Source organism: Triturus cristatus, chromosome 6, assembly GCF_964204655.1.
Source record: "Triturus cristatus chromosome 6, aTriCri1.1, whole genome shotgun sequence".
NCBI classification, from domain to species: domain Eukaryota; kingdom Metazoa; phylum Chordata; class Amphibia; order Caudata; family Salamandridae; genus Triturus; species Triturus cristatus.
Genome location: NC_140589.1, coordinates 1613901464 through 1613913762, shown reverse-complemented (window position 1 = coordinate 1613913762; position 12299 = coordinate 1613901464). Strand labels below are relative to the sequence as shown.

The 12299-nt window shown below is 46.3% G+C and overlaps 1 protein-coding gene and 1 long non-coding RNA gene across 4 annotated transcripts in view; one reads left to right on the top strand and one right to left on the bottom strand.

Moving 5' to 3' along the window:
* TTC7A (tetratricopeptide repeat domain 7A) overlaps nucleotides 1-12299 on the top strand; it is a 1536967-nt gene that overhangs the window by 438714 nt on the left and 1085954 nt on the right. The gene's annotated exons all lie outside the window — the stretch shown is intronic.
* Nucleotides 1-12299, bottom strand: part of LOC146821716 (uncharacterized) — a 127032-nt gene that overhangs the window by 16772 nt on the left and 97961 nt on the right. The gene's annotated exons all lie outside the window — the stretch shown is intronic.

Sequence of the window (12299 nt, the reverse complement as noted above, 5' to 3'; positions counted from 1 at the left end):
TTCCACCTAGCGCAGCAGGGTGTTGGTCACATGGTCTGTCTTCAGGCCAGGCCCGATGCCCAACCCCTTGTGTGGACCAACTTCAAGGGGCTGCCAATCCCTTAGGTGGCCTCCATTCAGACAAAGGTCAATTATTATTTCTGAGATTTGGGAGACTCAGGGGCCTTATCACATTTTGCAGCAGAGCCAATCATGTTATGTTATGCCACTGCACAAGGACATTGTTTGCACTTTTTTTGTAGGTATGCAGGGTTTAAGCAAGAGTGACCCTTCCTCGTTTCATAAGGACCCTGTGTGATAAAGGTATGTAAGATGTCAGAGCATGGGCAGCATTAGACACATGGACTGATTGATGAGCGGAGATGCTGAAAGGCTGAATTCTGACTGCTGAACTGAATTAAGCATAAGGCATCACAGGGAAACCATAAATGGCTTGGCATTGTAAAGGTTTAGTAAATTGATATAGCCATGTAGGTTGGATGGCTAAAACCATTATAGACGCGTTGTGTAGGGAAAAGTCTGATAGGGTAGGGAAGTGTGATGAAACAATTAGGGCCTTTTCATCCTTTGCCCTAATTTTCTTATTCTCTACTATGTTGTTTCTAGCAATCGTGCTCATTCTGACACACTTGTTACATAGATAAGTGCTGCATAATAAGTTATCATATAATTATGAAATACCAATTATTGGGAGTGCATATTGATTCAAGGGGACAATGGTGGGGCTCTATTTATTATCACCTGCAGATAGAAGATACCCGGACAGTACTGTCTGACTCATAACACTCCCTATATAACAGAGCATAATTTGCTAGTACAGGAGTAAGCAAGATTTGCCAATTCTCCTGGAGTACATTTCCTTTTGGGACTAAGGGAATCTATGGTATGTGACCTCTACAGCTCTGGAGTGAACATGACACCAGCATGATTGTACTCACCCATCACCCATCCCTACATCCTAACACTTGACATGGTGTCAGTCTATAAATAAAGAGTACTTGAGTGTATGAGCTCAGCCAGTGACAGCTCACAGTGAGAGAGTCTGTGTCCTCCGTTTGTGTACTGCACGTGCAGCCTACAGTAGGTACTGCCCAGTAGATGTAATGCAGGCACCCAAAAAGTTTCATTGGCTGAGGTATATGTGGGGCCCACTAATGAAATAGCAGGTTTAATGCAATAATAAGTTGGAGTAACAGAGCCGGATGTGGGATTTCCTTAACTTCCACAGCCGGGGCTGGTACAGATCAGGATTGATGTATGCTGGCAGAGTTCAGTATGTGTACCATAACTAGTCTTAGACTTACAAGAGTAGGATTAGGGGCTTGGCAGATCGTTCTTTTGTACCCTAGAACCTGAATGGAAGTGGGCACTGCCTTTCATGATTGAGGTCCATTGACAGAGCTGTGTTGGGATCCTAGTGTTGAAATAAAATTGGAGCTATGGGTCAGCATGTAGGTATTTTGAAAGAAGTTTGTGTAGTATACACTGATTTAATAGCTGGAAGCCACAGATTGGGATAGAGTTAAAAAATAATCATTACTGGTAGTTTTTTAGGTCGAGCCTAAACAGCGATTGCTCTTTTAGGCGATTTGTTGTCTGTAGTTTGTGGGGTCTGACTCCTCCCACACTTAAGGATTGGCTTTCGTGTTTGTCCTTTACAAATTGTAGCGTGCATATGGTTTCTGGTGAGTGCATATCCCACCTTTTCTGCCAAGTTCACTCCGACAGAGTATTGTCGCGGGAGCGAGCAGCGACGCGCACGCAGTCCCTACCGGCAGTCTGGTGCATTATTACTGCCGGCGATTCCTATTCAGTTGTGCTGTTTACATTTACACCCAGCGATTCTCTAAACAGGCATGTGAATAGTCTTCTTACTGTCTGCGCCGCAATCACATTGCCTGTTTATGGAAAGTGTTGTGCCTGGGTGTTTACTGTTTTCTCTACACCGGCCTGTCTGCTTCAATATGCATACCGACGCCGCGCTACAGTGAAGAAACAATAATTTCAGTTACCTTCTAGAGCATGCCATTTAAGAATATACATTTATCGGCGCCAAATCTAGACGCTACGCCTCGCTGTAAGTTTCCAACAGAACCGAGCTTAAAAAAGTTTAAAAGCTTGAACAGCAAAAGGGAATCATGGTGAGACCTTACTGCATGATCAGCATTGAATGTCAAAACAAATTTGCGATCAAACTCCTCGTCAGTGGTCGTAAGGGGTGTATAACTACAATTACAATATTAAGAAATGTGATTTTACTCTAAAATGTAAGAGACTGCGTTAATGTTGGGGCTGTAAAGCGGCTGGATATTGCTGTCTCTTTGCGCTATCTTAAACACCAAGCTGAGCCTGCACAATTGACTTTATAGCAGTCTCTGGGAAAGTCTAAACAATATACAATTACGAGGATACTGAGGCGAAAGACAGAAAAGGAAATGAAAGAAGGGCTTCCTATTTCATTCCCACCCAGGCGCATGTGACGCGCTTGGATCTCATGGTGCCTGAGATCAGCTGGCGGTGGGGACGTCTCTTTCCCCTTTGCACTTTGGTCTGGTGCGCAATCCTGACGCTCCGTCTCCAGTGATACCACTGCACTGACAGGCTGCGCTTTCCTGCTCCAGCCTGGTATTTTCAATCTCTCAGCATTGATAAGAAACTAAGGGCCAGATGCATCAAGCTTTTTGTCCTCGCGTTTGCGATGGCAAAAATGCTTTTGCAAAGCATCAGACCCAATTTTGCAATTTGGTAACCTGTTAACGAATCGTAAAATGGGTTTGCTTATTGCTATTTGGAAGGGGCGTGTTTAGGGTGTCCCTTCCAAATACCGAATCCTAACAGTATGTATGAATGTTTTGTGACCGTGAATGCGGTCGCAAAACATTCGCATTTTACCACCTACTTCATGTAGGCTACACTCTTGAGCAGTCTTATTAGTCCTGGGAAACAATTGACACGCCTTATTAGCAGTGCTGCAAAGTGGCCATGTCATCTGACTCTTTCTGAAGGTAGTGCATTTTAAGTCACCATACCATTGCATTCTGGGACTTGTAGTTTTGTTTTTAACCTTTCAAAATTTGCCCCAAAATAGAACGCAACGCTCTGTTGTCTAAAAGCTCAGGGCTTTCTGAAAGTGTCACGCATGACATGGGCCTGAAGGGCGAAACAGCCTGACTGGTTAGAGGAAGAGCACTGGGAGAACACACATGAGGTGCAATGATTTCTCCCAATCTAGCACTGATATTTGCCACCCAAAACATTAGAATTGCACTTGCTGCTGGTAGGGGCACTCTTGTGCCGCCTGCTCATCTTGTGGGCACCTCTTGCCTGTTTTTCCCGCCGCTACTGCCCCCGCAGCCCCTTCCCCCCAGCACGACCAACCCAGGCCAGTTTCACCTTGACAACCAACTAGACCCCAACACCACATCCCTCCTGGACAATCTCCACAACATTGGACTCCGCCAGATCGTGACCAAACAAACGCACTCAGCAGGACATACCCTTGACCCCCTCTTCCAAACAGGAAATTCCATCACTTTCAGCCACACCACCGAACTCCTGTGGACAGACCATCAATGCGTCCACTTCTCCTTCAGAACACCCACCATCCACAGACCCCAGCACCTGCTCCCACGAAGAAACTGGACCAAAACCACAGAGAACCAGCTCACCGCCTCACTCGGCAACCTCACCCCAACCATCGTGGAAGACGACCCCAACACCGCAGCCCGGACTCTGCACCAATGGATCTCCGCCAGCGCCAACACCATAGCCCCCCTCAAGAAGAACAACAACACACACGCCTAGAAAGACATATGGTATACCACCCAACTTCGAGAGTTTAGACGCACATGCTGCCACCTCGAAAAGGCATGGAAGAACTCTAAATCCATTGAAACCCACAACAACTGCGGAGCCGCCACCTACGCCCACCACCAACTCATCAGAAATACGAGAAAAACAGCAATCAAAGACAGAATCTCCACACACGCACACAACAGCAAAGAGCTCTTCAGCATCATCAAGGAGTTCGCCCAACCCACCAGCGAGTCCACAGACATCCCTCCCTCACAAGACCTTTGCGACAAACTCAGCACCTTCTTCCACCACAAAATCAAGAATATTTACGACAACTTTGACAAAGACAGCCAACACACTGAACCCTCACCAACCACCCCCGACACCCTGAAGTCAACAATTGACAGCTGGACAGCCCTCACCACCGAAGACACGCTGAAGACGATGAAGTCAATCCACTTCGGGGCCCCCACGGACCCCTGCCCCCACCACATCTTTAACAGAGCCGACACCATCGCACCCATGCTTTGCCACACCATCGACTGCTCCCTTGCGAACATCTCCTTCCCTGATGACTGGAAGCATGTCGAGATCAACCCCCTCCCTCAGCGGACCCCACCGACCTCAAAAACTACAGACCCATCTCCCTGCTCCCGTTCCCAGCGAAATTCATCGATAAAGCCATCAACAGCCAACTCAACACCTTCATCGAAGAGCACAACATCCTCGACCCCTCCCAATCCTGCTTCAGAAAAAACCACAGCACAGAAACCGCCCTTCTCGCCGCTACAGATGACATTCGCTCCCTCCTGGAAAGAGGAAAGACAGTAGCCCTCATCCTCCTCGACCTCTCAGCGGCCTTCGACAGAGTCTCTCACTGCACCCTAATACACAGACTTCATTACGCAGGGATCTGGGGCAAGGCCCTCGACTGGATCCACTCTTTCCTCTCTGGCAGGAAGCAGCAGGTCAGACTCTCCCCCCCCTTTCCTCTCGGGCCCTATACCAACCACCTGTGGAGTCCCCCAGGGATCCTCCCTCAGCCCCACGCTGCTCAACGTCTACATGGCTCCGCTCGCCCCCATCGTCAGAACCCATGGACTCAACATTGTCTCATACACAGACGACACCCAACTCATCCTCTCCCTATCCAACGAACCCATCGCAGCCAAACACAACTTTCAAGAAGGCATGGAAGCAGTCGCCAAATGGATGAAAGGCAGCTGCCTACAACTCCACACTGACAAAGCAGAAGTATTAATTATGGGCCCACACCACGATGCCTGGAACGACACCTGGTAGCCCCCCGCCCTCGAAAGCCCGCCGACCCCCACGGACCACGCACGCAACCTCGGAATCATCCTAGACTCCGAACTCCAAATGGACCGCCAGATCAACCCAGTCGCATCCTCCTGCTTCCGCACCCTCCACCTCTTAGGCAAGATCTTCAAATGCATCCCCCTCGAGCACAGAAAGACCATCACTCACGCCCTTGTCACCAGCAGACTTTACTACGGCAATGCACTCTACGCCGAAACACACAAAAACCTCACCTGCAAACTACAAACCATCCAGAACACCGTCGCAAGACTGGACCTCAACCTGCCAAGACACTGCCACATCTCCCAGCACCTGCACACACTCCACTGGCCCCCAATCGAGACTAGAATCACCTTCAAGATTCTCACCCACGCACACAAAGCCCTCTACAACACTGGCCCAGCATACCTGAACAGCCTACTCAAATTCCACACACCCAAAAGGACCCTACGATCAGCCGAGCTCTCCTACGCTGTGGTCCCCCACAGCAGTAAGTCCAGATCGGTAGGCCGCTCCTTCTCCTTCTTCACGGCCAGAGCCTGGAATGCCCTAACGCTCTATCTCAGACAGACGACATCACTCCCCATCTTCACGAGAAACCTCAAAACATGGCTCTTCGATAGACATCCTCCTTGATAGACTTTAACCTGCATCTCCCCTCCTCCCCAGCGCCTTGAGACACTCATGGCCGAGTAGTCGTGCTCAACAAACCCATGATTGATTGATTGATTGATTTCCCTGAACTATTGTGCCTTTAGGGAGACAAGCACCATTCCTGTTTAATATCAGGTAATTGATCATGTACTAGCAGACACTTCAGGCTGGAGGACGAGGGTAAGTGTTTACAGAGTTTCAAACCGGGGAGCCTGTTGTAACATAAACACAGAGGAGTGGACTACAAGTTACATAGCGCTGTAAAGGTCCAACGTGACACAGGTGGCTAGTGCAATGTAAAGAGGGAGAAGGTGGTGTAGCCCGCAAACCCAAGAACTTTGAATTCTAACCTCAGCTTTTTTTGTCCAATTTGTGGGATCGAGCATGAACCACCTGGGAACTCTGTGTCCTAATTTTATTACTACACCCCAAACATCTCCACGCCCCTGTAAACAGTACAGCCAGGGACGCTGGGACACTGGGACAGTAAATAGTTGGGTACTGGTGCTTTCAGTCAGTATTTTGAGGAGTCTTTCGGAGTTTACCCTGTATTTTTACATGCCCACACTGACAAAAACACACACACACATACATTTAAAGTACCCCTTGCATCTGTACATTTCACACTCCTCTCTCCTTACAGTGCTGCTTAAAGCCCCTCACGTCCTGCTTCGCATAGCGTATTTTAAAAAGATATGCCAGGGAGATTGATCGGAAAATTTGAAGCTTACACCCCACCCAAGCTTACTAACCAAGCTACGCCCCTGACTGATTGCAAACACCCTATGTTAAGAAAGACTGCATATGGTTGAAGAGCACCTGATATAGCATTTAAAGTACCAGAAGATGAATCCTTAATCCCTGAAGAGTCCACTTTACACTACTGGCAGATGAATCCATTATCAGCTCATACATAATTTATCCTCTGAGGGATTGGAGTTTTACTGCAGGGTTTAATTCATCTAAGGGCTCTTTAATAGATTGGTAGGCCAATCAGTGACTCCAGGGGGGCGCTTATAAGGTGTGAACCCCAAAACCTTCAGTGAAACACATTCTTCACCCATTCATCGACCACACAAAGCTGCTGTTGTGCTACTTTTTTAGGTCTCGGCTCTAGACAGTGTGCATGTGCTTTCTGGAAAAGAGATTATTTGATGGCTCCCACATCGCTCCATTTTTCCCTCTCCCTATTTGCTCATGACATGCATGCCTCTTCCTGGCTTTAGCCCTCCACGAGAGCAAGGACCAAGTACTGCTATTCATACACAGCATCCATTTTAGGAAAAGTTTCGGGACTATTTTTTTATATGGTTTACCAGCACTCTACACATTGCTCGTGCTTTTTGCAGCTTGACTCGTGCATGGGCCCTAAGAGTCAAGCTTGATCCTTCGCTTGGCTGCTATGTAATTTGTGGGCTCTCCTGCGTCCCACCTCTACTATCTGTTTATTTTTGGTAATATATTAGATTGGTTGTGGGTGGATAGGGTCGCTGTTAAGCTTTAAACTGGGAGTGGTTGGTGTGTCAAGAGAATTGGGTATAAACAATCTAAATCACTAGCACGAGTGGCTATTCTCGCAATCACTGGCCCATCGTACAGGCCCAATGCATTTTTTTGAAGGTGTAGGCTGTTGCAACTTGTTCCATTTACACACAGAAGCTATTACACTCTCTCCTCCTCCATTCACCTCTTTTCTTTCAGTAATATCTACACAAATACAGCCCTTTGCACTATCTGCGAACCATCTTTCTTTAACCTGGTGGTCAGCGGCTTTCTAAATGCTGGCAGTTTTTTTTCAAATAATGTAAGTGATACAACTGAAACATGCGAGTTGCCCAGGATAACACAATGTGGTCAAGCGGGGAAGCTGGTACATGATCCCAACCACCCCTTCCTGTCCTGAGAAGTGCAGGTACACTACAATTCAAATTAAAGAAGTGCAGGCACTTGTTACAAGGGCCTGACCATTTAAAGCACTTGTTCAAATATGTTAGGCTATGTTCATCATGTGTCATAGTCTGACCCCAACAGTATGTGCTCAGGTTAAACAAATGACTGCCTCATATGGACCTGTGATTCTCCCAGTCTCCTCTCCTCCAGGAGCCATATACCTTACTCAAACCGACCAAATACATTTTACCTGTTTTGTTAACATGAACAAATATTTATGCAGTGCTTTCTGTTATGGTCTTGATGCATGTCCTCCCAGTAGCAGGTGCTTTTGTTATCCCTGTGCAGTGGGGCACTGTTTATCGACTTTTAAAAGGCGAGTGGACCTCTGAAAGCCTAACAGGTAGTTAACCCACCAAGAGGCCTTACTGACTTATTAAATGGGAGCCATAAACAAACTTTCAAGTGAAATTTACGTGAAGGAGTCATTTAACCAAGACCTGTCTTTAAAATGTGAACAAAAAATAATTAGATTTTATTGAAATGATAATGTCTTCTGAAGGTGAACAGGGCAGTGCTGCAGCTGTGTCTCTGTTTCCAGTGGTAATTCCTCATTCTTAGTCCCCTAGGAACTGCTGCTAGCTGCTTCTCTGGTCTCATTGTAATTCCTCATTATAAAGCCTCTACACAGTTCTGCAGCTGTTGCTCTGGTCCCGTCGGTAATTCACACATTTTATGTGCTATAGGCAGTGCTGCAGCTGTGTCTCTGTTCCCATTGGTAATTCCTCATTCTTGTCCCCTAGGAACTGCTGCTAGCGGCTTCTCTGGTCTCATTGGTAATTCCTCATTCTACGTCCTCTAGACAGTGCTGCAGCTGCTTCTCTGGTCTTGTCAGTAATTCCTCATTTTATGTCATCTAGGCAGTGCTGCTAGCCACTTCTCTGGTCCCGTCGATAATTTCTCATTATAAGTCCTCTACACAGTGCTGCTACCTGCTTCTCTTGTCTCATTGGAAATTCCTCTTTCTGAATCCTCTAGACAGTGCTGTAGCTGCTTCTCTGGTCCCACTGGTAATTCCTCATTCTAACTCCTCTAGGCAGTGCTGCAGCTGTGTCTTTCTTCATATATCCCCTACACTCCAAACCAAAACACATAGGTAAAAGACACTGGCATGTACAACGCCTCTAACTCTGACAAATGCGAGACCTATTGCATTGCGAATGCTTTTGATGACTTGCTGTAATGGATTTTTCAGGTTCATAAAACTGAAAATAGCAGGTGCTAACATTAGGAGTGGGCATGATTCACATAACTCAGTGTGGCATAATCACATGGAATTACCTAAGACTTTTACGAGATTATGCTTGAATTACATGAGAAGAGTAATTCTGCGTTTAGCTTTATTTCGTAGTGCAAAAATTCCCCCTCGTGTCCATAATAATTGCGAGGATGCATTTTAAGAAACTGTGCTAAATGCAGCAGAACACACATAGCGAACATGAGTGACTACTCACGCTTGCTAAATGTGATATTGCTGTAGTATATTTACCCCCAAATTACTCTTAATTACGTGAGATGGAATAATCAAATAATTATCGGTATTTGCTAATCAAATAGTAACACAGAATTATCAAAATCACACAGATTACTCTGGCATAATCAAAAATTCTGCCCAGGCCGAGTTAATATTATTCTATTCATTTATTTATGGATCACACAGGGATAGCTAGACCTGCTTACAATCAAACCTTTGACCTACAGGAAATCATCATATTTTAGCAGCAAGCACGTATCTCAACAGTGATATGTGGGTGCCAGTACTATAATAGTGGTGGGGACTGAATTTTAACCTTGTGGTGCTTTGGGGGAATGGCCTATTTCCACTTGTCTTTAATACAAAATAGAAACTAGTGTTAGCTAAAAAATGGGAATGATGAGACAAAAGAGGTATTTTCTCACAATCTGATTAGTATTGCATTTTTTATTAATCTGTACATTGTGGCTCTGCCGTCCAGGGCGCAGTGTATGAACTGTGACACCTAAAATATGGCAAAATTGACTAATCATATAAAAACACACTATGTATGGCCTAGAGGGGTAAAGAGTAACAAGCATTTGCAATGCAATAGGTCTCGCATTTGCAAAAGTTTATGCTATTGGCATTGTTCATGACAATGCCTTTTTTAATCTATTTTATAAAACAAACATATAAATAAATGCCATTATCATTTACAAAGCCAATAGCTAGTGTTGCATTATTATCAGCAATGCCAACTGCTCACACTTTTATAATGCGAGACCTATTGCATTGCAAATGCTTGTTTGTTAATGGTTTCGATTAGTGGTTCATTTGCTGTACAGTGGATTTTATACACAGTTTAGAAATTTGATATTAGCCATGGCTTAACCAGAGTGTGTGCCAGGCTCTGCAGGTATTAAAGGAGGCAGGCTGGTTGGACCTGCTAGCAGAGGGGGCCCTGCAAGCAGCGGGTGGCCCACATGTAGAGAGACAAAGCAGAGATCCGCGGAAGGTGTGGTGCTCGCTGAAATGAAAGATGGAGTTTTGGGGACAGCTAGACAATGAGTGGTTTCTTCAGAGTTTGACGCCCAAGCGGTTAGCCCCATCGGCTTATAAAATTAGTGGCTGGCCTACAAGCCCGTGCGAGGGCATCCCACCCAGGTAGTTTGGATGGGGCAGGTCGGGGACAAGAGGGGAGCAGGCGTGCCTTGGTAGCAATTGGGGACATGGTTTGTGGGAGCATTGCTAATATCGGCTTGATTGCTCCAAGTGCGGTGGAGCACATGCTTACTCAGTGCGGTCCCCAGAGGGGCACATTCAGTCAGCAAGGTGGCATGGAAGGTAAACAACAAAATGTTTTGGTGAAGGGCAGCCTCCTGGTTTTGCACCTGGGAGACTTGTTTTAGTGCAGTTAAAAGGGCTGGTGAACATAAGGAAGATTTGATGCAAATAAGTGTTTTGGTATGGTACCACTGTTGCTCTGTCAGTTAATGCTGAGAGGAGTTTGGTGGGGCAAAGAAACCTGGGCTATTGACAGGGAACAAAGGAAAGGGAAAAGAAAACTGCGGAAGTTTTGCAAAGCGGAGGAATTGATATTTATGGAACATTCCGATATCAAATATGAGTTGCTGGAGGTTTTTTTTTTATGACGACAGGGTACATCTGTCCATCAATGGGGGGGGGCTGTATTTGATGCAGGTACGAAGTGCTTTGGTGGAGATGCTGCATTTGCCGGTTGGCAAAGTACACATTTTTTATGTGGGGGAAGGGGGGGGGGGTCTGGTGTCAGTTTGGTACACAAGTTCAAGAGTTATTGCAAAAAACATTGATCATGTTTAGACCCAGTTGAAGTTTAGGGGGGGCAGAGTTTATTAATGGAATGAGTGGCAACAGTGCTGTATGCACGAGGTTTGGATGCAGGGAGTTTGAGTCAGGAGAGTTGGAACTGGATTGTGTTTGGTTGGGAAGAGTTGCTTAGGGGAGGAGGATTTGGAAAGTTATAAAAATGTATAGGGAGGCCAGATTGAGTTAGTATGTAAAGGGTAGAGTCAAGGTAGGTATAAAGCGTGTGCACCAGTTTTATTAAAGCAGCCTTTTCCACACTATCACGCAGTCAGTCGTTCTTGGATTAGTCATCGCTCCCCAGGCTGACATGTTTAGCTTTGCTGTGCACAGTCATTCATTCACTGAACTGACTAGAAGCTACCCTTTGAAGAGAACCAATTGATGGAAAGAGGACGAGTCTTTTCCCTGGTGTACCCAAGGAAGAGAACCATCGGGCTTGAATGAATAGCAGCCGGTGAGCAAGACTTCAGAGCTTTGCGCAGGCCTGAAACTGATCCACACCAAAGAAGGGAAAGCTGCTTAATTAGATATCTACACCAGTTGTAGTTTGCCTGGTGCTAGCGAATTCATGCAGCACACAAACAACTTTCTAGCTCTCCAAGATCCTGACTGGAAAGTCCCACAGGTATTTGCACGAAACACACTCGAGCAAGGCTGATCGCCAAATCTCTTCCACGCCTGGCATTGTTATCCACCAACATAGACTCCTGCATCACTGTCCTTGCCTCTCTCTATTGTTCTCTCTCAGGGGACTCTCAGTGCCTTCCTTTCCTCACAAGCCATCCCTTCTGGAACCCACTCGCCCCTCGACACCCACAACTTCACAGATCCACCAAGACGCACATAGGACCCACCACAGATCCCAGATGTCCCTCGCAGCTACCCCATCCACTCAAGCCGCTAACCCGCCATTAACAGAAGCTAACCTCACCTTCACCCATGCAGGCGGCAAAAAGCTTGGCTGCTCAGACCCCCATCCACATGCCCTTCACAGGTAATATCACCACTTCCTGTGACATCATAAAAAAAAAAATCAAGTTTCTTATCTATCATTTAAGATCAGTAATGTAATTCATCAGAGCGTTTGCACAGCGCCGCGCACACCACCACCTGCGTGGTTTCTTTGAGGAATGCGTGCATCTTTAGCGCGGGCCATCAAACCAATGCAGCATTCTAAACCATTACTTTTCAGCTGTTTACGAAAATATTGGCGATCGTTTATCATGCAAGACTGCGAGTGGACCCGCCCTGTAACCAGTCCTGGACCTTTAGCCAA